This window comes from Pinus tabuliformis, chromosome 1_1 (assembly GCF_031772625.1).
Source record: "Pinus tabuliformis cultivar Carrire ecotype Pingquan chromosome 1_1, CPIR1, whole genome shotgun sequence".
Taxonomy (NCBI): Eukaryota; Viridiplantae; Streptophyta; class Pinopsida; order Pinales; family Pinaceae; genus Pinus; species Pinus tabuliformis.
This window is the reverse complement of record NC_142297.1, coordinates 853,719,051-853,744,633: the sequence shown is the minus strand read 5'-3', so window position 1 is coordinate 853,744,633 and position 25,583 is coordinate 853,719,051. Positions and strand designations below refer to the sequence as shown.

At 44.3% G+C, this 25,583-nt stretch overlaps 1 protein-coding gene and 1 pseudogene across 49 annotated transcripts in view; one reads left to right on the top strand and one right to left on the bottom strand.

Annotated features, from left to right (window-relative positions):
• LOC149216957 (chromatin-remodeling ATPase INO80-like) overlaps window positions 1-25,583 on the bottom strand; it is a 228,672-nt gene that overhangs the window by 164,261 nt on the left and 38,828 nt on the right. The gene's annotated exons all lie outside the window — the stretch shown is intronic.
• LOC149216958 (uncharacterized) overlaps window positions 1-25,583 on the top strand; it is a 32,189-nt pseudogene that overhangs the window by 3,230 nt on the left and 3,376 nt on the right.

Here is a 25,583-nt window from a genome sequence, read left to right as displayed (position 1 = left end):
ATATATATCCCTTTCATTCATGATCCAATCATGAATGAGATATGTGTGTCCGTCATTCTTTATATATGTCACTATGCCTTAGCAGACAACGCATATATTATATATGTCATTATGCATGGTCACTTTAGCCAACCTTCTAGCAGCAGTCACTGATCCTAAGAGAGAGAGCTATTTTGCTAGCTATTAATGGGTCCGTCATATTATATACGCTTAAGTGGTCACTCATTTTCGTTGATCACAGTATGTGTGGGGGGAGGGGTAATCTTGGTTAGCAAGACATAGCTCAGCGAATACGAGAATTTGTGTAAATGTTTCCAGCCAAGTCAAGTAGGTAAGTCAGGGCTTACCTAGAGACATAGATCTTTCCTTACCTTATCCTTCCTTATCTTATAGCCTTACCTTACTTATAGGGCCTTTAGGGCCTTATAGAATAGATAGACCTTAAAGGTTAGGACCTTACCTTAAGACCTTACTTTCAACCTTCTTTATAGGATAGAACAGGACCTTAGCTGTTCTTAGCTGTTCAATGATGTTTGCCGAGGTACGTTTGCCAAGTGACTTGGGTTGTTCCTATATGTGTCTGGAATAGTGCTTATCGCCGAGCTCAATTCTAAAGGTCAGAGTTTCTTATTGCCGATCTTAACCTTTTATAAGAAACAGAGAAATCTATTCTAGGTAATTGGGGATAGCTTAAACCATGAAAAGATTAGCATCTGGAAGATGATCATCCACTACTCCACCTGTCTCCTCGCCTTTGTGATAACGTTACCTTACCTACCTTACTATGAATGGTAAATCGTATAGTCTGGCTAGACGCGCTGAACCTGATATTTTGAGCTAGGGCCCCAACCCGGGCCTTACTGTAACGAATACCCACTGCCTTAGTTCGCACGATCGATAAGGAATATGGAGAGACAGGCCTTAGAATGGTAAGACCAGGACCCTCTACTAGTTTTCTTCCCCTCAAAGAGCTAGAAGGGAGGGTTGGTTATCCCTCATATTTCTTCCCCTCAAAGAGAAGCCCCAGGAAAGTATTTGAATGGCCCTTAATTGATAGTCATGTTTTCAAATTCTCTGTATACGAAATTCTGGTACGATCCACTATGAGAGCGGAGATCCCATACGATGCTAAAGCGTAATTACATATATAAATAATGACCAACAGCACCCTAGACTTACTTTCTTTCTTGGCATTTTTCCAGGTTCTATCTTCATGAACCAAGACTTCCTTGGCTATCTCCTGTGGGCTCTCCTCGGCAAACTCACTCGACTTGGATAAGGCTTGGGATCAATGGAGAGAATGAAACTGAACCCTTGGCTTTGGATAAGTCTACTTCCATTGGTACTCCTTCTACTGGTAGTACTTCCTTCCCTACTAATGGATATGGAACCCCTCCTTCACTGGTCCTACTTGACCGTCTCGGGGTGAGGACCTTATCTTCACTATCTCTTTGAGGGGAACAAATATAGGGATAACCTTTTCTGCTGACATGAGATGCCATGTGTCACTTGCTTACATGGCAAGTGATATGGTGTCTACCCGGAGTCCATGTGTCCCTGTCTAGTTCTGCCATGTCGTCCTGACTTGTCTTGTGCTCCTTTGCCTTTGCTGTCGAGCCTCACTGACACTTCTTCATATGATTTTGCTCTTTAGTATAACTCCTCTTCCTGCGATATTTCATTATGATAAGGCCACGTGTACTTGCATATTGAACAATGGCGTGACACTATGAGGGTCATGTCTTCTAAATCTTTCCTCTCCAAAGTGGTAAGAGGCTAGTGCCTCTCCTTCTTCTCTGGCAGCCTTAACATTTTCTAGACCATAATAACCTATGTACAAAGGCAAAGCGGGCCATGGGGCCTGCTTATCCCTGGCCAGAGAGGCTCCAACTCCGCGCAATAAAGTTTGGTATGCCACCTCCTGGATGGCCAATTTATCTGGGATCAATTTGGATAATAGATGTGGGGCTTTAGTAGCTCCAAATACCCTGATATAGGTGCCATTTTCTGTTACATACCAGTCCCCTATCGTGCTTATCAGTTGCATAGCCTTCTCAGTCATGCATTGAGAAGGCTTGCAGAAAATGAAAGTGTACATAGGAGCCATGAAGTGTTAACATATTCTCGTGTAATCAGAATTGTATTTATACTCCCACAAAATTTGACATTAGACGTGAATTGGCTTCTCGCTAGGCTGCCACTGCCATCCCATTCTTGCAAAACTGTTAGCAGCGCATACCACATCTAAGAAATATGAAGACATATAGCATGTTGGGGGGATGTGGTATTTGGCTTTGGAAACAATGTCCCTCAATGTTGTGGACAGAATGGAAGACCAGTTTCAAATTGTTCCAACTTTTGACACTTGGTATAGCAAAGGGATCCAGGATTCCTTGAATTGACTCACATATTATTCACCATATAGCCTACTGATCAGGGCCACTACAAACCTGTAGGGCATCCTGAGGTTGGTTGATGGTTGGATACATTCCCTTCCGTCGTGACCTCAACGCTTTCCCGGTTATCCACCATCCTTTTCTCATTTCATGAGAATTTATGTTGTGAGAAAATTGCAGAACCCGACCATCGGTTAGACTGGTTCAGGCTTCAGGAACTTGTAGTACAGTTCCAAACTTGATGGCTGAAAGGATGCGATGGCCTTTCCATTTTCGTCCTTGATTAACCTGTTTTCTACATTAGCATGACTATTAAGCCAGGAGAGAATCTCAGCGCAAGGCATAAGAGCTGGTCTGGCTGCTGCTTTGTGGAGACAGGACCTTCTAATAGTCTGATATATCCCGGCATTAGGATTCTTCTCACCTAGTTGCAATGGGAGCTCTGGATATTTGTCCTCCCTGACACATTTGGTCAATTTCACCCCATTGCAGAAAAAATTCCAGGTCTATCTTGCATTTTTTATATCCATAAAATATTCCAGTGACTTCCTAAGCTTCCAGTTCTATTGACATTTATCTCTCTAGGCTGGCCGCTTTCACTATTTATTTCTGCTTGCGCTGTCTTTTGGGAGCCATATCTGTGTCCTGTAACTCATTCATATCGACATCTGCTTTTGGACTAAGATTTGAAAACGTGTTACATGAAATCAAAGCATATATGAGATAAGATGCCATAAAGATCCTCTCCGTCTTTTGGAAGTTTGACAGCTGATGAGAGAGCTCATTTGATATGAGTTCTCCCCAGTCGAATACAATGCCCTTATGTAGAGAGTAGTATATAACATGCAAAACATACCTAGGCACCTGTGCATTATCCTCTTGACCTACGACTCTAGCAAACAACCATGCAAATTCCTAATATGGTTATGCTAAACCTGCTACTTCTATGGTGGACGCTTTAATGCCTTCTCAAGACCCACGGGTCGAATTTTTTCATCTGATAGTGGGGCCCTTCATCAATAATAAGGAGAAGGAAGTGACTTGCAAAGTCATTCTTTACAAAATAACTCACCTTCTTCCGGATGCCTCCTTAGTCATCGTAGCTAAAATAAAGTCCAAGGCTTGGGATCTCTTTGACATTCAGACTCGAGACTGGAAGCTTTGTCCTGCCTTGAAGGTTGAATGAAATTTAGCCAACATAGGCAATAATTATTTAGTGGATAAAAGAGCTTATTACAGATGATTTGTTTCTTATATGATCAAGGCTCGGCCAAACCATAAGTGAATATGTGGTACCAAGGATCATAAGAAGGTAGGGTAAAGCTTCATCTGGGTGCCCGCAATAACTCGATAGAACCAACAGCAGATTCTAGGGAAAAACTCGGTCAATACGGAATTTCGAGATTGTCAATGTTATGAAGCTGGCTCATGCTTCTTCAGCAGGGCAGTTATAATGCCATTGAATATATATGAGGAGCATCGCTTTATTATATGATGCATACCCCTAGTGAGTCGTTGGTTGGTTAGTTTGGGGGTTGGTTGTTCTTGGATCTGGAATTAGTCGTAGGTGAGCTCCCAGATTGCTTATGGAAATAATAGTGAGCTCTGGGAATGGTTCGATCTGTGGAAATGGGGTCTGATCCCCGGCGGATAGCGCTTCTAGTTAGTTCAGGTTGGATCGATACCGCCCACGTTGTATGCCCCACGAACGAGAATATTGCCCGCCAGGAACAGTTAGGCCCGATAATACTGCTTGCCTATGTCCTCTGATCTCCTACTGCTTGCCTACTTCTCTCTGGTTGCTTGCTTAGATCTAGTCGTAGGGTTTCAGATGGCCTTTGATCAAGTGAGTGGCGTTGATCTGGTTGTTGGTTGGAGATGAAAGTAGTTGTTGTAGGTGAGCTCTTTGATTGCTTCTGATTCTGGTTTGATACGTCAGATTGCTTATGCCTTCAGGTTAGCTCTGGAAATGATGGTTAGCTCTTCTGGTGGAATGGATATGGAATCTGGAAAAGGTTAGCTCTAGAAAAAAAAGGTTGAGTGGAAAAGGAGTAGTTGTGGAAAGAAAGGGAAAGGGATCGCTGCTTGATCACTCACGCAGCCTACTTTGGCACAACCAAGAACAACTTAGATTGGAACAGAATTTGGGAAACCTTCTCAGTTGCTAGGTTTAAGCCATAAAAACACTTCTTTAGGCGGTCAGATGGCCAATGACTCATCGGAACAATGAAATGGATTTGATTCTTTATGAACTATACCCTCTCACTACTACTCTTTTGCAAGCGGGTTCGTATCCTCACCCCCTCACCCCTTTCAGATAAGTTACCTATGATTGCCTGGTGTTGATTCATTAGATGCTGGTATTCCATGCCAAGAGCTGATCCAACAGTCGATTCCCAGTCAGTTCCGATACCCAGTTGTACATGTCCAGGGAGGAGTTATACATAACCTGTTCTCGCCCATGCCCAGGAGGTAGTGGTTCTTGGTGTGGGAACTTTCATAGATTATCCACCGTTAACAGTTCGATACATACACAGGAAGGAGTGGGTTCTTAGTGCGTTTTACTCGTTTTCAATCGACGTCCCTGTAAGGTGTTCGTGCCATTTTCTATGTAAACGATTGACAGTCAGCGATAGCGAAGTAGCATCGGTTAGTTATTGATTTCCCACATTAGCAGAGTGGGGCCTGCAGTGATCAATGATAGTGATTCTTTATATTCAGCACCCAGGGGTTGGTAGTACAACGGACGGAATACAGCCTTTGTTGGGGGAACAGGCTACGGCAACAAATACAACCACTACAACAACTACGGATACAACAACTATGCCTGCTACTACGAATGACAACATCTACGACAGCTACAACATATACATATACAGAAACTACGACAACTACAGGTACAACAACTACAGCTACAACGAATGCAAACAACGACAGATACAGAAACAATGACAGCTACAACAACAGATACAACAGCTTATATGGAATATTGACACACCACACAACGTAGATTTATATACGTTTTTTTTTATACAATATAGCGTGAATTTCTTCGGTACCGGCCAAAGCAAGAGGGTTGATCTCAATTCACATAGCACAGTGATTCCCATCATTATGTTGGATGCCGAGTGGACCTGTAGAAAGAAATAGAATGTGTCACTTTATGGTGGTTTCTTATGCTGCTTACCAGTTTCAGTCGAGGGTACTACAGATTATGTTGTCTGCAAGGTAGGCTGCTGGTGGGTGAAAAGCCTAAATTCTAAAGAAAAGGTGGCATATGGGTAGATCTAATTCGAGGTAGTGGCCCAAGAGATATGGTCTTGAGAAAGATAAGGTGCATATCCAGTAGATCCAAGTGAAGAAGCTCTGACAAGATTAGTTAGGAAAAATAGGCCTCTTTTCCTCCTTAGTAGAAGCTCCAACAAGATTGAAAGGTATATTTGAATCTTACTCAAACCCCGATAGAGATGATTTCTAGATTGACTCATACTCCGACAAGCTTTAACTAAAGATTTGTTCATACTCCGATGAGAGCTGATTTGTCATATTCCCATAACTACTCCAATAAGGGGGGTTATGTTTTACTAAAAGAAAGTGAGCTGTTGGTGCATGCTAGGATGGTGGTCCAGCCAGGGGTGTTGGGGATGGATGTCCAGCTGAGAATCAAAAAGCCTGAATAAAGTCTCCATTGGAGTGAAGAGCGTAGGAACTCCAAATTAGACCTCCAATCTCAGGTTTGATGGTGGGATTTGGGCTATTGAGACATGTCAGAAATTACATATATAATGAATGAACCGATCACATAATGACATATGCCCATAGCAGCATTTTCTGCAGAGAAAGCGTAATGAAATTATGCTTTTCTTCCAGTCATTCATTATATACGTAATTACGTCATTCGAGATATGTCATTCTGCCTTCACCGAGCAGCAATATCTGTTTGGGGTCATTGGGGTCTTACCTGATAGTCAAGGAGACACGAACTAGTCTTTCTTCTCCCCGTACGGATGGTTGAGCCTTAAAGCATAATTACATATATAAGACACTCTGCTTTGGCCTTGAAATCTCGACCGACCTGGAGAGATTTTCTACCGTCCATCTCAGGCCTTGTATGCCCCGCGTAATTTGAAGGGACGTAGTTGCTTGTCTGCACTGGGCAAGGACCAACAGGATGCGTAAGCATGCTCGATTGTTAAGGCCGCCATCGGCTCGACTAATAAGGAGAGGATACGGAGCAGACTCGACCAACAGGCCGCCATCATGCCCCCGGCAGGGTGAGGTACGAACGCTTGACTGTTAAGGAGAGGGCTCGACCAACGCCCCCCCACCCAATAAGTAAAATCAATTTATTGCTTGCTTGACGTTAGGAAAGCAAGGATCGGTAGGGGCTTGCTTGACACTAGGAAAGCAAGGAACTTTAGTTGCTCGACCACCTGGAGAGGATCAAAGGGGCTCGACCACCACCCCCCCACCCAATAAGTAAATTGAAACTTTAGTTGCTCGACCACCAGGAGAGGATCGAAGGGGCTCGACCACCGCCCCCCCACCCAATAAGTAAATTGAAACTTTAGTTACTTATTTGAGAGGGGCCACCAAATAAGTAAATTGAACCGGTAGGGTGCGTAAGCACGCTCGACTGTTAAGGAGAGGGACATAGTCACTCACTCATTCCGATGGGTGAGGGTGCGTAAACACACTCGACTGTCAAGGAGAGGGGCTCGACCATAAGCCCCCCCACCCAATAAGTAAATTGAAACTTTAGTTGCTCGACCACCAGGCTGCCATCACCGGCAAGGTGCGTAAGCACACTCGACTATCAAGGCTGCATCGACGGAGTCACTCACTCATTCCGATGGGTGAGGGGCTCGACTGATAAGGAGAGGATGCGGAGCACGCTCGACCAACGGGCCACCATCATGCCCCTGGCAGGGTGAGGGTGAGCCTGTCGAACTCTCAACCTATGGGAGAGGAACGAACTCTCGACTAAAGGCCACCATCGCTCAACTAATGGGCCGCCATTGGAATAGAGACGAAAAATAAACGTGATCGAATGTGTCTTTGCATGGCCAACAGGAGCGTAGAAAAGTAGGTAGAGAGAGGCGAGTTGAGGGAAGAGAATGTGGAGGGAATAAACATGATAGCTCCTTCTCCCAGTAATGAATGATGATAGCTCCTTCTCACTTATATTTATATCTGAAGATGTAGGTGGAGGCACAGTTCAATGCCCTTACGTTAGTTCATGATATGAATATGCTTACTGGGTATAAAGACTAATGAATAGAGACCTTGGTCATTGGTAAAGTATATAAATAAGTTGGTTTTCCTCTCCTTAACAGTCGAGCCCCTGCCGGTCCTTGCACTCGGAAGCGCAAGACCCTTTGGACCTTCCTTAATAATGAATAGAGACCTGTACTTGCGCTATGTGCTTACCGGGTATAACTACGCTGGCTATGGCTGGCTGATGAGATATGCCTTCCTAAATAGAGGCTAAAATAGACTATATAATAGATACGGCTAATAGATACGCTAAAGTCTATGCATGATTGATCTCCTTATGCCATTGTTTCATGAGGCAGTGTTCATTTTTTTCATGAGGCACGCTTGGAGAGATCTTCCCGAAGATAGATTTCTTTTCCGCATATGCGGCTATCAGAGTTTATAAGTAAAGAGAGAGTATTAGGAAGTTGGCCCTGTCTTCCTTTTTTCTTCCTCTCATATATCTTATCCGCATATTGATTGACCACATATTTCAGGTGGGGTGGTCCCACGGACTAAAGACATCTATAGAGAGGGGTGGTACAACAAACAACTGCCATCTACAAAGAGGGGTGGTACAACGGAACACGGATGGCGGCTTTGGGGCTGGTAGAACCCATGATGCTAGAATGTGATGCGAGAACGTGTGTGTGGCTAGAACCGTTAGGCTTGGCGGAACTAAACCCACGAGGCTGATCGAACGAAATAAAATGAAGCTGGTTTATGTTTTCACCTGTCTAGCTAGCTTATGAATGGTTTGTGTAGTTTTCTTCTTAGCCTACTTAGTGGTGATGTAAGTGATTGAATGGTCCTTAGTTAGAATGGTCTTGATTCAAAGAAATGATGTGTTGATGGTTTTCTGGTTTCTAGAATGAAGGAATACTAAAATCTGTTGTTGTGGTGGTGGTAGTCCAAAGCATAGCTTGTTGTTTGGTTCCTGTGTTTGACTGGTGAGGGAAGCCTTGTGTTTTTGGATCAAGTAGTAAAGGACCAGGGCAAAAAAGTGTTTGTGTCAATTCTACGATACACCTTACGGGTAACGGGTAATAGGGCGAAGCGATCTAACACCCGAACTCTCTTTCTCTAGAGAAGAAACAATGGTGACACATAGTTGGTTGATTTCTATAGTAATCCAAATAAGAAAGAGCAGTAAAATGAGAACTTATCTTCGAGGGAACTATGATGATTATTTTTTGGTACGGGCAATGGCGAAGCGATCCTTCTATCTACAGTGTATCTACAATCAATCTAAAGTCTTACTTGCTCCTCCTCCGCTAGACATGGCAGATAGAGAATAGAAAGGAAAGGTTTCGAGGATATCAGCTACCAAGGTGATCGATGCGGGTCGCCACGTAGCTATGATAAAGTAGAAAAAAGAAAGTGGGCTGGGTACGTGTGAAAATTGAATCATTTATTATCCTAATTACGCCCTCATTTCTATATTATGTGCAAGGGATAAAAAAGTATGATACACCCTAATGAGATGTCAAAAGGTGATCCGGCCTGGGTTGGGGTCAAATTATGGGAAAAAACAAAGAAATGACACCTAGTAGTATCGTGGTCCGTTCCCCTACTTCTAGTCAAATAGCTATTATCTTATAGACTGTTGTTGGTTTGGTGTTATTCGATATGAGAAAAGCCTGTGTGAGAGCAGGTGTAAGGGCTTATGAAACTCCTGATAAAGTAAAGTAGAATCTGGCATGATATCCCAGTATTCTTCCCTAGAAATCCTAGAGTGTAGTTAATATGAATTGATTAATCCAGCTTAGTAATGTCATCATCATTTCCAATGTAGCGATAGGCTTCCTTTGTTCGTTATGTGTGTCACCAATCTATGTCCTTTGCTCCCCAGGTGTGATCTGTTCAAGTTAGGAAGTGAAAGGTCCCGGAGGGGCTTGCGCTTCCTAGTGCAAGGAGTTCAATCCGTTATAGGGTTTATCCTATGAGGTCTAGTGTTATGGGTAGTTGAGCCTTACACTCAGAATTTAGGGATTTTTCCGATGTGAGAGTCCCAGCCAGGATAGTAAGCCTTAGCCTCCCAGTCTAGAGCATCATGGATGGACCTGGAAAGGGAGTTGAAAGCGATCCTTACCCCAAGTCTTATGAAGCATAATTAGACTTTGCATAGGACCTGCTGGGCGGGCCCGACTTTACTACACGAACACTTGGCTTTGCACCTGGCTCCTTACTATCACCATCCGGCTTTGCTACACCTGGGTCTACTGCACCAGCACTAGGCCTTGTCGTACCCTTCAAATGGTATTTCATTTATTTGGCATCTGGGTGGGTCGCTGGGTTTGGCCGGGGCCGCCTTCTGGACTCCTTTGGCCATTTCGGTTAGACCACTAGCTTCTTTTGATGGTGGGGGTACTTGAGATCGTGATTCTGTTCCAGATGTTCTTGATCGAGATACAGATGCACCAGAAGCGCTTTCAGTAAAGGGACCAAAGACGGTTTACCTAGTTGATACGAAACTAGTGAATGATCCAGTTAATGCAAGTGATCCAGTGAAAGCAGCAACACCTACTACCTACTATAGCAGACAACGAATGGAGCATATTCAATATACGGAGCAAGGGGGGGCTAGATAGCAACGTATGTAACTTAGGGTACCATATCTATACAGGTTAGGAGTACGTGAGCGTTAGCCAGATAGTTCCAATGATGAGAATATCCCAGTCTTCCAAGGACCCCTTCAACTACCCTATGATGTATGGCCGGATAGGGCAAATGATAGCCGCCTTATCAATAGTAGGTCTAGGAGCAGTGGTGTTAGCTTGACGAGATCTGCACGCCTTCTGGAACCAATCCTCTATCTACGCTTTATGGAATAAATCCTCTCCTTATCAGTCGAGCCTGCTTACGCATCCTCAAGCCCCAACTACTTGATTGATATGTATAATATTTGGGAGGGATCACATTGTGTTGTTGGAGGTTAGGCCAGTACAACAGATGGACAACAGCCAACAAACGTAGTGTAAAGTTAGGCAGGACATCAGATGGACTACGACCATTGTTGCAAAGTGGGCCTGGAAACTTCTTTATTGACCACATCGGCAGTATAGTTGCTAGCTTCACATAGTAACACACTGTATGGTGGCTTTCGCATAGTCCCCTTTCTCTTTCGTGCCTGACTAGGCCGACAGGTAGTTATGCTACAACGATACCAACAATTGAAAGCTTACCCTTATGGAACACAATGCATACTACACCTTACCAGTACAGAACCAAAAGGAGGTACTTCTACTTGCGCATATAGCACCAACAACGTTCACCCCGACAGAGATATAAGAAACCTTTCGGGAAGCAAAATGAGGAAGAACCTTTCATGAATAGCACTTACTATAAGGAACAAAGTTGCTACAAACTTACCCCCTTTCAAAACTTCTCCTGCCTAAGCCCCTTTACCCATTATGCATTCACTTATTTTCCCAGGACGTGTTGAAGAGAGAGGTGAAAATACACCCGCGTCAACAACTTACGACGAGATGAATGAAACAACCCTTGAATGAAAGGCACAGTTATCCACATTATTGCTTGCCTCCTTTTTGTTGGTGCGTGGTTGATCGAGACCGCTTGCCCCAGGAATGATCCAAAGAAGGTACCGCAGGAAAGGAAAAAGGTAATGCACCAAACAACTCTGCTCCCCGTAAACCCCACAAAGAAGAAATAAAGGCCAAATTTCATTACAACATTCACGCTTGTATAATTACGTATATAATGAAACCCGATAAACTAACCCATCTGCCAACAAAGGCGTTAACCAGATTACCCTGTATGCTTTCTACCTGCTTTCCGTTCAATCCGCAACAGCCCACAACTTACCAAAGAGGCATTACAACTGACCCATCTAAAAGCCCCAACATTACCAGCTCACGACCCGATCAACTCCCCATATCACATCCCAATATGAGGCCACAGAGAAGGCCCTCCTATACTACTATAAGAGAGAACTAAATATAAAGGCAAGTGAAGTTGTTGAACTCTAGAAAGAAGTCTCATTTCAACTATGCACAGACCGTTTGGGTGAGTCCGGTCCCAAAGTTGGTGGATGCCGTTACACAAGCAGTTACACAACAGGGTAGTGTCCAGTAGACCTACTATACCGCTACTACTCTACAACTAGTAGTTCTACTCTAGAGCTTCAGACTACTGCTAATCATTTCCTATATGGGGCCTTAGGGCAAGTAAGAAAGAAAGTGTCCATTCCGTGCCGTGCCATCCAGAATTGGGGGGAGCAAGGTACGAAAGGTAAATAGCAGTACCTCCTCTCCTCGTATTTCTGGCTGAAGCAAGTGTTGGGGCAGCACTCAAAGATCAACTAGGGTTAGAAGGGAGTAAGAAAGTAAAGGGGTAAGGTTGGCCGGTTGAATCCCGTGTCCCAATAAGAAAAGTTATAGTGCAGTAGCAAGTAAGCGATTCATGAGAAGGGTATAGGTATAAGGCAGGTGCTGGTGAGCTTGCTAGATGGTGGTGAGTTGGCGGGCTTATCTCGCTTGCTTTCTAGATGACACGGCCGCTTGCTGCTTGCTGGGAGAATACACCCCGGCTGGTCCAAGAACCGAGGCTGGTTGAACCCATCGGCTGGTTGTTGAACCCCGGGCTAGGAAAGAACCCACAGTTGTTTGCTTTGATGCTAGAGGGAGGAACCAACCACTCGTGTGGTGAGAACCCGTGGCGAAAACCTGTGGAGAACCACCCGTTACGCTAGACTGTGAAGGTAGACAACACCACTCGATGATGGCTTATGCTTTGCTCAACAAGAGCAACAAACCTTCAACCTTATCTATTTTCTCTTGATACCTGTCCGTATATCTATCGCTACCTGCTGCTTAGATATATTCTATCTACCTGCCTGAGATCTATCTCTCTTTATCCCCGCCTTCAATCGAACTTGAGACCTTCCACCGATCCTTCAACCTTACACTGACTGCCTTCATCGAACCTCGAGGAGACCCGCCTTCAGCGGCCTCGCTCCCTTCCCCCTGATAACTTCATCGAGGAGACCCGCCTTCAGCGGCCTCGCTCCCTTCCCCCTGATAACTTCATCGACCTTGCCTGCCTTCAGCGACCTTGCGACCCTTACGAACGAACTGCCTTCAAGGAATAATCTATGATGATGCGGCGGGGTTGGTGAAAAACGGATGGAGAGATACCTGCCTTGCCGGAAAGAGCGGCCAGATGAGGGAGCAGGTATGAGGGAGAGACAAGTAGAGGCGGACCCATCTTTGGGGTGGGATTTTCCGGAGAACGATTGATTTCTTTATGGCAGATTTGGGATATACAAGGAGAGACGGATGAGGTCTTCGGAATATCCAAGTCGAGACTGCCCCATCTTGAGCATAGAAAGTCGGGACGGATAGAGACCTGACGGGAACGAACAGAGACCTGGCGAGAACAGATGCCAGATGAGGGGGAAACGGTGGGATGGATTAAGTATTTTGGTTAGACGTTTGGACGACCATCTAGAGATATGCTTTTGCGATTGATTGCTTTGCAATAAGGTGGTGTTTTCTTTATTTCCCAAAAACGATTTCTTCCCCTCAAAGAGCTAGAAGGGAGGGTTGGTTATCCCCTCATATTTCTTCCAATGGTGGCCCCCCCTTTAGTTGCTCGACCAAAGCCCCTAAGGAATCGATAAGTACTTCGACAAGGTCCGGAGGGTCTTGCGCTTCTGAGTGCAAGGTCCGGCAGGGGATCGACTGATAAGGAGAGGAAATAAGGTAATTTATTTCTTGTTCGCATCGGGCAAGGAAGGACCGCTACGAGTTGATAAGGTTAATCCTTTGACAATGCATATATTATAAATGTCATTATGCATTTAAGAATGAGATATGTCATTTCGCTTGAAATTAGATCAATCTCGTGAACCTCTGCGCGAAACGATGGGGGCCTTCCAATCAATTAATCTTATGCACGAATCAATTGATCGTATTCGATAAGGAGCTCTGATCCCGGCTAGATCAATCAAACTCAAAATAGGACCGGCAGGGGCTCGACCACCTCTTTCGTTATTTGTGGTAATTAGCTATCTACTTACTTACCGGATATCTATGTGAGGAGGGATAAAAAGGGAAGGATGTGTATGAAGATGGTAATTATGGAAGTGAAAATGCTCGTAAAAGTGGTAAATGCAGTAAGAAAAGGTGAAAGAAGAGAGAAGAAGGTGCTTCATAAGTAGGCAAATCCTACTTATTCTTTCTCCAAGGAGCGAAGCTGCTTGTCCCTCCGGGGGGCAAGGATGTCTCCCTGTTTTATGCGAGGCATATTAGTTCTCGATCACTCACTTAAGGGCAGCTGGCCCCGCCTCCTACCTAGTAATAGGTTAGGTGTGGTTTCAGCTGCAGGAAGGGTTGAGCTCCTGAGAGGTTTTTTAGGCATGATCCAGGATGGACCAACCAACAATACGCGGGTAGACGCTTCTTACTTCACGGTCCAATAAGCAGAGTACGGTTTAAAACAATAGACGATTACGTAACTCATACTAAACGAAGCTTAAGGAAAAGTCGAAGTGGCCTCTAAGAGGGCTTGTTGATTTTCCGCCATCGATATAGTCTTGGTTCAGAAGATAACAGCCACAGATCGAGATAGAGTTCCTAGGTCCTTAGTAGGATATTCATTGAACGTTCCAGCAGAAACAGAGCAAGTTTCAGTTGACCATCAACAGAAACAATGGAACCGAACAAGCCATTGATCCATCCCCAGCAATTCAAAGTAAGCCCAAGCAAGCTTCGTTGCAACAATAGTTTGAAACATTATCAAATGCCCTTTTCGTTGCTTTCACCCTGCTGTCCTTTGATTATAACACCCCATTATGAATAGAAAAGAAGTAGCAGGAGCATTGGAAAGAATTGCCAGAAGTTTAGGAGCAATGGAAGAATAAATAACCTTAAGCCCTTTAGCCTTTTTATATTTTCCAGAAGCCCTCGAGTCGGGAAAAGAGGGACTCACAGAACCAAGCATTGTTCGAAGAGCTTAAACCTATTCAAACAATGCTCCTTCCTGGGCGGACTTATTCCGGGGCTTCAGGCTATTCTCATAAAGTGACTGTTGCACATCTATCGCGAACTTGGCATCCGTCGCAACATAAATCCCTCATATGTTCTTCGTGTCTCGCGTCCACCGAACAACACATTTCCCCTAAATTGATTCCTTCAATCATCAAATCATATCCGTAACTGGCTGGTAGTCCCGCTCTGTCTCTTGTGGATAGCTGGCTGGCTATTGGTAGTCCGCATAAGTAGCTCAGGTCCAGTTGTACGCATAGCACATAGGGTACATCCTTGAGTTGGACAACCCCTATTCTGATTATTTAAGGGCAGTCTTGGATTGCTTAATTGTTGTAACTGTCGGATTGATTGATTGATCACGATTCTCTACAGCCAAATACTGATGATATCCAATCAGATGATTGGGTGGGGTGAACCACTTGCAACCTTGAATATTTCACCTTTGCTGTTACCTTTTTATTTACTCTTACCAACTACCCTGAATTACCAACCAGAATACCTAGAGACCTCGTAGTTCTATACCGCTTGCTTATTTTATGCAATGAACGGATAGATGGAATGGGATGGGATGGGATGGGATATGCCCAACCAGGCACCCATTGCTTCAACCAGATAGACAGTATCAGCACTTGTAGGGCTGGGATTCACCCCCAAGATATGATTTTCTTAATTAAGATGGCCAGTCAGCATTGCCCAGGATATGGATGATGCCCACTTGCTCATGTTAGTGCCTATAACCACATGTTCTACCAAAACTTTCACTTGCTACTGCATTCAACCTAGGAAATGGGATGGAGTTATGCCTAACCTCTTCTGAAGCCAGGAATATATGTAGGGTACGACACTATGAGGAGAGAGAATCCCCTTTAGCCCTAGACCACGAACTTCATGAATGCTTAGGAAGTACTGCTATTAACAACCCTTCGCTAGAGAAATGAGATACCTGAGCTAGTTACTCTGAACATGCATGCTACCTGAGATGGAGAGATAGGCATTCCCTGAGATGTGATATGAATAGAAAATACCTTAGCTGGTGAGATAGGCCTTACCTACTCGAATGAGATCACCACTACCATTACCTGATTGGATGAGCGGGTTTGGCACTAGGGTGTGGGATTAGGATTTGGCATGACCTACCTGAGTCGATGAGATCAATATTACCTGAGCAATTTTACCTAACCTGAACGCTTTTACCTAACCTTACGCTCAACCTTCATCCTCAGAGTATAGGTAGAATAAAGGTCCTAAACGCTAAACCTAAGAAGACTGGTCAGAAGATGGAATAATTACATATATAATATATGCATTGATAAGAATCGGAGTGGGTACGGCGCGGGTATCAGCCCCTTTCCCGGTGCGGACAAGCAATCAATTACCTTGCTTTGCTTTTTTCGAGCAAGCAACCAATTAATTTGACTTATTGGGTGGCCCCTCTCAAATAAGTAACTAAAAATTCATGCTTACGCATCTCCTTATCAGTTGAGCCGATGGCAGCCTTAACAGTCGAGCATGCTTACGCATCCTACCGGTCCTTGCCCTCAGTGGACAAGTAGTTCCTCTCCCGGTGGTCGAGCCCTTCCGGTCCTCTCCTGGTGGTCGAGCCCCTCCGGTCCTCTCCCGGTGGTCGAGCAACTAAAGTTCCTTCATTTGACTTATTGGGTGGCCCCTCTCAAATAAGTAACTAAAAATCCATCCTTCCTCTCGCTTATGGTCGAGCGGCCTAGCGACACCTTGATTGATTGATTGAATGCTTGCTTGCTTGATTGATTGAATGCTTGCTTGATTGATTGAGAGTTGGCAGAGTATGCCTCCTTGCTTGATTGATTGAGTTAGCTTGGTTGAGTGAGCTAGGAATATATTCTTGATTGGGTAAGTGTCTGCTTGGTCGATTGGTTGAGTAAGCTAGGGAGAATAGCTACTGGTAGTGGGATAGCTAGCTTTTCTTTCTGGTATGTGTTGTCCTTCATTAAAGAAAGAGAGAACCTTATTGAAGAGTGATAAGATGGGCTTCCACCCTTTCACTATTGAAATTACCACTTCAAGGCCACCCAAAGCGGTTCTATTCCTTCTGGCCTAGGAGAGCACTGTAATAAGGCAACCCTCATTCCTTGTCACTAATAGGAAGCCTTTCTTTAAGGACTGGCTGGCCTGCCTTATCTTATCTTCTCGGGAATGGGGCTGACTCTTTCTTCCTATCTTCTCTTACTTGTCGTGGCTAGCTTCACCCCTGTTCTTGTTGCTAGAGCAAGAAGTTGATTCTTGGTCACTGCCGTCGTTGCCGTTGTTTGTAACCCCTGCTGATGTGGAGCCCCCTTCCCAGCTGGGTAGCCTCTGTCAGTTGGGCCCCTATCTAGACGTATTACCTACTGAGCCTTCTCTGCTTTGGTACTTTCCGGGGTCTATTTTCCTTGTATGAGTGGGGAAAGGGAACTGAACAAGGGATATAAAGCTCGTCATCTAAGCGGGCGTTCTTTTTTCTTTACTTGAAAGGAAGAATAAGAATAATGTAACCACACAATACTAGTCATAGGCAGGGGCACGGTGGGCCGCGCTACATGAAAGAACAAGCTGAGAGGGGAGAAGGTCCCCATTCTAGAGGCAAAAAACTCAGTCTACTCGGATGAGGCACTCGACCCATGGGTTCATTTTAGTAAAGATGAGCATCTGAAAGGATATGTGGAACAAGTGCAATTGGTGGATTACGACATCCATAACCCCACCCAACCAACCCCAACCACTCTTTCTATCCTACCTACCCTTCCTACTAAGGTGACTAATAGAAGGATTTTGATCCATGCTACTACTCGCCTACGGAGCTAGGAGAGACAGGCATGGGTGACGACTACCTACTAACCACTACTACTAACTCCTACTAGGGATGTTTACTTAATCAAGGGAAGCTTCGTTACTAATGCTACCTACTCGCCTACCTACCTACCTCGGATCTAGTATGGTTACCAATCCACGGGTCTATGCTTACTACTAGGGATGTATGCTTAAGCAAGGCCAGGGTCAAGTTACTAATAGAGAAGCATACAGAGGAATAGATTCACATTCCTAAACGAAATCCATTTCCTGAAGATCTAGTGTCTATATATGTATATATAGGTAAGTTTGGTTTTGGTAAGAAAAAGCCCAGTCAAGGCGTGTTTCAGTCTAAGCAAAGGGTTAGTACCTAAGCTCAGTTTTCAGGGATATAAATCTAGTGGTTGATTCATAACATGGAATTTGTTATAGGATTTGTTGTAATTAAGAGAGTAAGATCTTCCCTGTTGCTTGTGTTTTCCTCTGCTCATGGTGTCTATTGAGTGATTGATTCCTTCTATTGTGAGTGTAGTACCAGTTACGATAAAGGTAAAGTGAATAAGGCACTTTGTAGTACCAATATGGATGGATATAAAGAGGCTCAGAAGTGATGGTAATGGTATGAGGTTTAAGTGTCAATTTGATCTCCGGGGATACTATTTGATTTTGTCTAGTGGTTTTCTTATAGTAATAGCTTGTTCCTAGCTTTCTATAGGGTGATATCTTGCTTCTCTAGTTCCTATTGTTCGAAATAGAATATTCCTTGCCCCCCCGAGGGACAAGCGTCTTCGCATTCCTTGCACTCGGAAGCCCAAGACCCTCTGGACCTTGTATTAATTATTTCTATATTGTTCAGGGGGGATTTCATTACTATAGAACGCCCACAAATGTCCTCTCCCTTTTGGTCGAGCTTGTTGTCGCATCCTTATAAGCCGTTCGGAGGTTCAAAGGTGGTGCCAGTCTCGTTTTTGTTCTACCCCATACCTAACCTAGCTATTTTCTTTGTCCCCTGCTGGTTAAACTGAAACTACTGCTTATGAGTTAAGCCTCTCTACTGCCTCTACAATCGGAACTATTTCCGTCCAACTAGTAGGTCTATGCTGTAGGTTTTACCAAGTGCTCTTACCACCCAGTATTAGGGTCTATCTTAAGTGCTTCTCTATATAGCCTATCTTTGTTGCCTATGAATAAGGCTTATGCTTACCGTCTTTCTCTCATAACCTTACTAATGCATTGGAAAACCATTTCTTTGGGTCTAACTTAAGTGCATGCTTTCTTTACTGCCTCTATGGCGTTTCTTTACGCCTTATGCTTACCGTCTTTAGACCCCAACACTAGTCTCCCAATAGCCTCTTTGTCTTACCTATAAGCCTAACTTCTTAGCCCCACTGATAGGTTTATCAGTAAGTCTCTTCCTGCCTTGTTACGACTTAACTCTAGTCACTAGCGGCATTCCCCTCCTTGCGGTTAAGGTTTAAACTTAGAGGCCAGCTCCCTAGGGTGTTGACTATAAGGGTTTACCTTATATGGCACCCGCTCATTTTCACTTGGTAATTGTTAGAGTAAGTGGAAAATTGGAAAGTGATACCAGCCAATAAAGCTTAGGGGGTAAGCATATGAGATATGGTAATCTTAGTAGTGGTTTTCCTGGCGAAGGTGTATAAAAGGGGGTGTTATGCTAATGGGGGTCCTTATGGGTCCATAGCAAAGATGTTGAATGGTCGGATACGGATAGGTGTCCAAGGGTACGAAGTGATATGAGTCGTAGAGGTTGTTAAGGTGTATGACGTAATAGGATATATGGGATAAGATCAAATTATGAGGTGTGGGGGGAGATAATAATTCCTCGTGATGGGAATATGGGTCAAATCGTAGATAAGGATGTGGTGTGATGACCCTGGGGGACATGAGGGATTTGATAGCGTTGTCTGTGTCGCTACCATTATGCTCATTTGAGGATGTATATAAGGAGCATAGTCTGTTCATGATCCAATCCGTGTCTTATTGGGAGTTTCTTAGGGTCAGCGTGTGAGGACTCTGCCCTATGGGGTTCTCCGTTACTGAGGTTCTCACCTGCTCTGTTGTGTTGGTATCTGGGGTGAGGTGATAGCCAGTGCTGGGCTCATAGGAAGGGTCCAGTCTAGATTAGAGGTAGACAGGTTTACCTTACCTGCCACTACCACTATGGGCTAGCCTCCCTGGTTTCGGTCATTGCTAATCATCACGCCGTATCCGCGACGGGCTCGAGTTCCGCGGGCATCCTCACTCAGTGTCCGTGGTGGGGTGACTTGTGGGGGGAGTGAGACATCCATCCTATGCTAGGTGAGGGTTGGATTGACTATATAGATGCTTCCAGTTAGTGGGTTGGACTAACATCCTATGAAGGGTAGTACAAGGGTAGGTAGATAGGAGCCTCATAGTCGTCACGGTGTTAGGTTAGTTTGATTCTCACTATCTAAAGTATGATCCATAGGTCATACGTTGTTAGTTCAAGACAAGGAAAGAGGGACTCTCCTGCTCGTAGGGGACTAGCCTGTAGGAAGGGTACTAGCCCATAAGGCCCGAAGGAGAAAACTCAACTAATGTACAACTAGAATGTGATAGAATATGATCCAGGTTACACACTTTTAGGCCAAGAAAGTAGTGTAGTGATCGTGGTGGTGTAGAAGAGAAGGAACTCACTTTCCTATAGGAGACTCCTGCAGGGGACTATCTTGCCCGAAGGGGATTTGATTGGTTCGGTGGTATAACTGATGAGCACTAGTGGTACATGGATAGGAACTTCACTGTGTAGAGTATGATCCCACTCCACTTTTTGTTTAGAATCTGATATAGTATGCATGCCTACCCCACCTAAGGTGTGCTTAGTTGATGTAGTGGATCTACTGATAAGAGCTTTTGAGAGTCATCAATCTGTTATCTCCATTCCCACATCTTCATGGAGTGTGAGATGTACACTATCTCAGTTAGCATACAATGTTATATATTCCATTATGCAACCAAATTAGATTGGTCATAGCAAGGCTCTTGGTCACTTTGGTAAAGTATAGAGAGGGAGAGTTTGATCCCTGTGAGAGTGAGGTTCATCCTGGTCAGTATTGGATAGGGAGGGGGGGGGAATAATTGAACCTAGATTCCATAGCAGGTCCTCCTCATAAACACCGCAGTATAGGTAAGGCACCCGCCCAGGCTTCAGTGCAAAGCTTCTTATTTCTCAGCTCAAATGGTTAGTCTAGCTGTCTCTGTGCCCTGCAAGGTTGTTGGTTAGTTATCCAATAACGAGAATCTAATAGCGAGCGGTTAGTAATCCAATATAGGGCCGATTCAATAGATAGATAGATAGATCGGGATGTCAATATTGTTTTCAATAGGCCGGGTAGAGTAGTTGAGACAGCTTAGAGGTTTCCAAGGAAAAGAAATAGTTATTGAAAGCCCCGCTTCCACTACTGAAAGAAATCTACGAGCTTCTGTTTCACCCAAGCCAAGTGATAAAGAGGATGTCGATGTGCTCCGGGATAGTTTCAGAAATCGCGAGTGGGATGGGGGAACACCAGTAATGTGTAACACCTTGGCTCTACATGGTCAACCCTGGCTGGATGACCTGACTCAAATGAGACACATCATTGGAATGTAGTAAATAGCAATTCCGGTAGGCCAGACTTAGCTACTTCATTCCTATTTCCCTGCGGTGACCTCGTGATCATTACGAAACTAAATTGAAATGAAATTGTGGGTACTAAGTATTCAAGTAGAGGATATGTGTGGCGGTGTAGGTTCGGCTTTTGGGAACTATGAACCTGGTAGAGTCGGACGCATTACTCATCTGATCCCATTTCTATAAGGAGTAGGGCAATCTCTAGCAATTTCTTCTGCTCCGACCGCATCTGGTTGTTCTTTGACTCCGACATATTCATTTATTGGTTGTGGTCCTTTCTCAGTTCGAGATGGAAGGTCCCAATCGAATTCAGTCAGGGAAGTGGTCCAGGTGGACCTCAGATTGCTCCATCAGTCCAGCATGAAAACCAATCATGTCACTTCAGAACCGAACGACACCAATAAAGAAAGGGCACATAGATCCATGCATGGGCCCATAACTCGAAGTGAAATACTTCTTGGTTCATCAAAGTTTTGAAAATCAGAAAAGGGATAATCCAATGGGTCACGTGCACTCAGTACCCATAATTCTAGTTATCATCAAGGTCCATGAGGGGCTTGTGCTTCCTAGTGCAAGGACCCGACAGGGGGCTCGACTGATAAGGAGAGGAAGAAATAGAAAGTTATCCCCGTTGTTCCCCTTTTGTCTAAGGAGAATACCACTGGAGTAGATACGACCACATTCACCTTGTTGAGATCTCGACCTCACTCTCGTATGGATCCGCTAGCAGCCCAGATTGCTTTGGCCGGTCTCTGGGGTTTTTCCAGTTCCATGGGAGAATATTTCATTTCGACAAAAAACTAACAAATGCAGCTACGCAGTTATTCTCTTATATATATGTTGTTGTGGTACAATAGAATTTCTTTAAATGGTCTAGTATTTGTTGGCCGCGGTGTTTTTAGCCTGATGAGCACGGGGAATGAATGAATTGATTTCAACGGCTATATGAAAATCGCCTCAAAAGCCAGTTTGATTTAATCAAAACTACGGTTTGGGGATTGAGATGATCTTCCATAAGGCTCTCACAAATAACATAGCTTTCCTAAGTGTAACGAATGTCAGGCTCCTCCTTATAAGCCCCTCTCTTTTCCGGGAAGGCAGAGCTAGGGGAAGGAAGCAAGGCCTTTCAGATTCAAGCAGGATCAGTTAAGTTATGGATTAAGGGTAGGGCATTAAATGAGGGTAGATCGAGGTGCGAAGCCACTCATAAGTAGTAGGAGGGAGAGGAAGTGTCGTTCTAACGACTCAACTGACAGGGCTAAAAATAACAGTGGGATAGAAGGAGATATCTAATCATAGATAATTGCCTTATCTTTCTATAGATTTCCCAGTCCCTCAATATTTGGCATCTCCTTGCACTCGGAAGCGCAAGACTCTCTGGACCTTACCTTATTTGGCAGAGAAAGGGCTTTCAACCAACTAAGCCCAAAGAGATCTCTCCATATCATCTAAGTCGGGTATTTAGGCAGTAATCAACATATCTAAGTCGGGTCTTGCTTCGTTTCACGCCCACCAAAGCCAAGCAAAGCCTTTATTTCATGATAACACAGGCCCACGAGGAACGGAGTGTTTGACCAATGCCCCCCCACCCAGTAAGTAAAATGAAGGCAGGGTTGGACTAACAGGAGAGGAACCGGAGAAGAATATCGTATACAAAGAGATATCTCATTATATACGTCATTATGCATGAATGAATTATATATGTCATTACGCTTTCTTATCGTATGGGATCGTAGCTCTTTTCATCGATCATGCCATAATCTCGTATACAAAGAGATATATCTAATTACTAATCATTCTTTATCTACGTCATTCCCCTCCCCCTAATAACAGAGAGGGGGAGAGGGATGGTAGATTCTCCTCTGCAAACATGGCCTATCGAGGTGGTAAATTGTAGAGTGAGAAGGTGGCATATATTTATGTTAATAGTAAGAGTTCAAACGCTCGTCAAAGTGGGTAAATTCAGTACTCAAAGGTAGCGTATCCAAACGATAGGCGCGAAGCGAACACTTACTTAATTCATCGTACTTGGGTACCCGCTATTTAGACTATTTGCCCCTTGACTCTTCAAGTGCAACTGTGCTACCAACCTTTGATATTTACCTACCTCTAGTTACTCACTACTCACTTACCTTACTTTAGAATGCCCCAACCTTATTGCATTGAATGGAAAAGGGCTTCAACAGAAAGCAAAAGCATTGGTTGGACTGGACCTGCGTTTGACAGAGCATCCTTGTATACGGGGGGCGTTTGACTACACACACTTGCTGACATATTCCTTACTTCGGGGGTACCATATCACTATGACTATTTACCTTTATGAAACCTACTGACTTATCCCTGCACACTTCACTTGCCTCATGAATATTTGTAGGTTCCACTATGGTTGAAGCATCTTCGGTCCTTCTGGTATTTCCACTCTTTCGGTGATAGGACGAGGGAATTGAAATACATATAACTCCACTCATGTGCATGTGGTTGCCAGGGCTGCATGATCAATGGTGTAAGAATCGAAGACCGGAGCCAGGCCTGATTTCCCACCCTATAAGTCAGTAATTCAGTAAGTCAGGTAGCCAGGCCGAATACTAGAAGTACAAGAGCCAATTCAGTATAGTCACTAATATCGATCATAGGCAGGGCATAGAGTTTATAAGCACCACTTCGCTTTGCTTGGATTGCTTGGTTAGGCGGGTTGAAAAGGTTGAGCGCTACCCCCGGCTTAGGAAAGTTAAGGCTAAGCAAATGATCCAGATCCAGCTTTAGATTCTATCGGTTCAATCAAGTGCGCTAATCCAGACATTTAATTAAGAAAATGGAATCTTCGGCTTCAGATCCAGCCAGCTGATAGATAGCCATTGACGGGAAGTCATTTCTAGTTGGTTAGACAATAGCCATGCATCAACAGGAGGCGGTCATTAACTAGAAATGACATACATCTCCCTTGACCCTCTACCTCCAACTCTAACCTCGAACCTCACCTCACACTCGCTGACTGAGCACATGGTATCTAAACTGGTCAGGTATAACACCGTCCTGAATGTATCGGTACTGCCCACTGAACTAACCTCCTCACTACCAGGGCACGTGGGCAAGAGAAAGGTAACACAAATAGAATCCACCACAACCTTACTTTCTTCCAGGGTACGTCGAACTGGTAGGGTAGATTTTGGAATGGATAGCACACCCTCCATACAAGGTAATGTAAATCCGGATTCCAGGACCCTTTCTTTCATTGTCCACCCTTTCAATGGGCTCTATCAATGTCATATCATGCCTATTATATAGGAAATTATGCTTTGCCATGTCTGTCCTTACATGGGGAAAGCGATAGCGATCAATAGCAACCATTCCGGCAAGCGGTCTCTTTTACGCTCTCCTCATTAGAAAACATGGAGGCAAGCGTTGTGGGTGAATTGGATAGAACAGAAGGCAGTCGAAAAGATATGACTCACTCAAACACGTCCTAACTAACCTCAATGTCAAATATCGTTGTGGAACTGGTGTATTGTGTAAAGGCCTCTACCATTATTATTCCAGGCCTGTTATTAAGTGACTCCTCGGCTTGAATTCTTCGACTTGCAGTAGCGAGATTCCATCATCTCATTATATATGTTGCGGTAGTTGTCCGTCATTTCATTCCATATGGATATAAGTCAGTTCAGTTACTGATCGGCAAAGTGCTTTAACTCATAGTGAGTGACTCCGTCCCTAGCTGGGTAGGTCATGATCCCTCACCATATGAATAGTGAGTGACCCCTATGAAGAAGTAAGGGCCCTAGTTGGGGGGTTAGATCTATAGGGAAGGCACTCCTCCTACCTCAGGAACTTATGAGCTACAAGCACGACCCTCCTCATGAACTGATGAGCAGAGGGAGGGATGGTAGAGTAGATCCGTCCTATAGAATTCCCTTCTCTATACCCGAAGGGGAATTAGTACCCTTCAGGAGTGCCCTTCGGGGATTGATCGATACCGTGGACTCAGGAATTGAACTGATTAGCTATTGGGATGGAACTTACTCACTTTGGAGCTACAGGGTGGGCATACCTAGATACCCTCAGAAACATGAACTTATGAGCTACAGGCACTACCCTTCATGAACTGATGAGTGGAGCGAGTTCATGCCCCAGCTTCCCCACCACTACCTTGCCTAACATCCTTGTTAGTTCCAACTTTCCTTTGCCCGATTCTAGATATAGTCCCTGTAGTATACCTTGCAGCTAAGGTATCAACTAAGGTGGTCAAAACAGTCTGAGCGGATTCATTCAGGTGCAAATCCAATTCCAACGCAAGATCCATAGCTACCAATTATATATTGAGATCCTGCAGCATACAAGCTAGTATTTTAGCCAGATTGAGACCCAGCATCAGTATAAGTTGCTTGGGGTCCTTATTGCTCGGGAGATAAGTTCAACAATGGACCCAAGGAATTCCACACGCCATACACATTGATCTCTACGTCA